At 40.0% G+C, this 3754-nt stretch overlaps 1 non-coding gene across 1 annotated transcript; it reads right to left on the bottom strand.

Annotated features, from left to right (window-relative positions):
* Positions 1-1996: 1996 nt before the first annotated feature.
* LOC130709571 (small nucleolar RNA R71) lies at positions 1997-2103 on the bottom strand. The gene has a single exon (XR_009010046.1). It is a non-coding gene; the product is annotated as a small nucleolar RNA R71 (small nucleolar RNA).
* Between the last annotated feature and the right edge of the window lie 1651 nt (positions 2104-3754).

Genomic DNA, 3754 nt, shown 5'->3' with positions numbered 1-3754 from the left:
GTGAACTGATGACCCAGGTTTAGTAGTGTTTTTAGGGTCATTTCTTAGTTTGTTTTGAGTCTTTTTGTTGAGTCTCATGTAGTGTTTCATGCATTCTCATGCATTTTTCCTTTATTTGTGTTTTTACTTTGTTTTGGTAATTTTATAGTTTTATAGGGACCTTTCTTGCATTTTAAGTAAGTTTAGGACTTGCATATCTTTTCTACTTGAATTGAGGGTCTTTTGTGCTAATAATCTGTTGGAGTTCATAGATATTTTCCTTGCTTTGTTCCCAAGAAGCTAGGTCTGAAAATTGATGAAGGAAGAAGGTCAAAGGCTTAAAGAGGTGTTAAGAAGAAGGTCAAGAGGCTTTCTAGCATGTAGAGGGCGCTCAAGCGCTCCTGTAGGGCGCCTGAGCGCCAATTGGATCGATGTTTATATCGTGCTAAAGAGGAATTGGCGCCTGAGCACTCATGTTGAGCGCCTGAGCGCCAATTACCTTCCAGAAGCCACTTTTTCACTTTGAATTGGCGCTCAGACATGCTTTATTGGCGCCTGAGCGCCCTGACTCGTGTAGTTTGCCTATAAATTGGTTTCTAGCCATTTTCTTTGAGATCTCTTGTCATTTTCTTATATTTTAATAAGTCTAGAGGTAGGGTTTTGGTTCTGGAGCTTGAGGAGCTTCCTCCAAGGCTTACGTACCAGGTTCTATCTTTATTTTCTTGTATGGATTTCATAGCCATGTTTGGCTAAAACCCTTTTGCTTTGAGTTTTTTGTAAGACTTTGGATGTTTTAGTTATAATTCCTATTTCTATTCATGAATAATCTGAGTAAACCCTTGAATCCCATATCTTTGCTTCATCTTTTAAGCTTGAACGCGTACTAGCTTTATGCTTTTCTATAATAGAACGGAAGTTTGTTATAGATTAGGGACTTGTTGTGGGATTACCCCTTCTATGCTTGCTACTAGGAATAGAGGAAGGGTTGGGGATTGTTGGCCTGAATTACATGCTTAGTGCCTTTAGCAAATGTTTAGGCTGTCAAGGAATTGTGCCTATCTTTTGGCTTGAGAGGATTGTCTATGCGAGGCATCGATAGATAATTGATTAGGCTAGAGCATCAAGGAGAGACTCGGAGTTTTGTGGATAGAATAGGTTGACTAAAACTGAATTAGTTAAGCAAGAACCCAAGGTATGCTCACCATTGTTCTTCACACACTTATATTTCAATTGCTTGTTAATTAATCACCTAAATAATCAACCTTAAAACAGAATTTTACTCGCTTTCCTACCGTGAACTCGAGGCTTAAACTGAATTCACATACCAATTCCCTATGGTTCGATAAATTAAAACCGGGTAGATTATGTACACTTGCAGATTGACCAACAAGTTTTTAGCGTCGTTGCTGGAGAATTGTTTGTGGTTTTTGGCTTAAGTTTTTAGTTTTTAGTTTTATTTTTTGTTTTTATCATTGTCTAGAACTGGTGCTACTAATCTTTCCTTGTTTGAGTGTCACACTTTCAGGTTACTCTCACGAGAGACACCATCATGGGTGGCCGTATGACAGAGGAGGAGATTGAAGCCCATATTGAGGCCAGAATCCAAGAGGGGATCACCCTCCGGTTACATGAGCAAGAAGTTGAAAATGCCAACCGGTCTCTTTGGGAACTCACTTCGGCTACCATGAGTTATGACTATCCCGGGAGCATTGTTTTTCCCGAGGGAGTGGGAAAATTTGAGTTGAGACCGACATTCATCAACTTGGTGAGCCAAAGCCAATATGGTGGAGGTGCCCTGGAAGATCCTCATGCTCACATGGAGAGGTTCATCCGGAATTGCAACACTTATCGAGTGAGCAATGTTTCATCGGAAGCAATTCGGTTGAGCCTGTTTCCATTTTCTTTGAAGGATGCAACGGAGGAATGACTGAATTCACAACCTCAAGGGAGTATCACTGCTTGGGAAGACTTAGTAGAAAAATTCACAACAAGGTTCTTCCCAAGAGCTCTTTTGAGGAAGCTGAAAAAAGACATCATGACTTTTGTGCAAACAGCTGAAGAGAATCTTTATGAAGCTTGGGAGCGCTTCAAGAAGCTCTTGAGGAAATGCCCTCAACACAATCTCACCCAAGCTGAATTGGTTGCAACGTTTTATGATGGTCTACAATACTCTTGGAGGTTTGGTTTGGACGCGGCTTCTAATGGGGAGTTCGATGCTCTTCCCCACAAGCGGGGTATGACTTAATAGAAAAGATGGCAGCGAGAGCCATGAACTCTGAAATTGATCGCCAAACCTGAAGGAGCATGTTTGAAGTTGAAGCTTACGACAAGCTCTTGGCCCATTACTGGTAAATTGAGTCCCATTATCAGAGACTATCGCCCTAGGGACACCAAATCTGCCCAAAATTCTTCGCCAATAGATATTAATGATTTTTGAAGAAGTGATTGTGGTGAGCGGCTCTTCTTCGATCCATTTGGTAAAATAGTCTACTGCTATCAGAATGAACTTCATTTGTGACCTCACTATGGGGAATGGGCCTCCACCCCCACACGGTGAATGTCCACGGAGTCGTTATTGTCGCCAATTGCTCCGGCGGGGCTTTTAGTAAGTCAGCAAACACTTGACATTTTTCATACCTTTTCTCATATTGAAGCAATCTCGCCTCAAAGCATGCCAATAAAATCTCGCTTGCAAAACTTTGTTCACCAGTGACTTTCCTCTGATGTGACTAGCACAGATCCCTTCATGAACTTCATCCATTACACCCTCATATTCATCTGGCGTCACACACCTTAACAATGGTGAAGTAAAACCTCGGTGAAAAATCTCTCCATCTATTTGTGTATAGTGATTAGCCTCTAGCCGATGTTCCTGGGTGTATTTTCGCGCTTCATCCGGTGTTCCAGCCCAAATGTCAAAAAATGGGCCCATTCAAGTCTTCGCTCTATCCAAATAGCACACCAACTCGCCCTCAAGGTTGGGACTCTTCAAAGTTTCTTGTCTCACACTTCGATTATTGCCTGGTTTCCTTGTCTTCGCCAACTGCGTGAGTGCATCTGCACTTTCATTACCAATAATGATATATACACACCTCATTTTTTAAACACTCAATTTCCACATCTTTTTATTTATATCTCTCTTTTCTTATCATCTATCACTTCTCATACTTTCTCTGTCTTACTTTTTCTTTTCTTCATATCTCTCTCCTCCTTCCACCTCTCTCCACCTCAAAGAGAGGTGTGAATGAAACATTATTCCTTTCCTACATATAATTAAATTCTTTAAAACCATCCCTACTTTGTTGATATAAACCTCAAGAATGAGCCTCATTAAAACCTTTCCTAGGAAAAACCCAATGGAAAAAACCCTAGAAAAGGAAAAAGAGTACTCAAACTCAAGAACCAACCAAAGAAACACCAAAATAATCACAACCATCTACAACGATCAAAAGCAAATATCATGAAAAAGACTCCACTCCAAACATATGTCATAGGTAGCGTTTGGTGACAGAACGGAACAAGACAGAACATAACGGAACGGGACAGAACAGGATGGAACATGACAATAATGTTCTATGTGTTGTGTTTGGTAACTCCAAGTCAATAGAACAGAACCATGATTTTAGTTACATATATAACCCTGCATGTTTAATATTTGATTGAGGAAAACAAATTGAACTCAATTGAACATTTTGCATAGAAACCGTTTATTATTGCTTACTTCATGAAATAATCACTTATATATTGTTTAAAATGTTTCAGTATGCTATTGAAA

Source organism: Lotus japonicus, chromosome 3 (genome assembly GCF_012489685.1).
Source record: "Lotus japonicus ecotype B-129 chromosome 3, LjGifu_v1.2".
Classification (NCBI taxonomy): domain Eukaryota; kingdom Viridiplantae; phylum Streptophyta; class Magnoliopsida; order Fabales; family Fabaceae; genus Lotus; species Lotus japonicus.
This window is presented reverse-complemented; position numbering and strand designations above follow the sequence as displayed.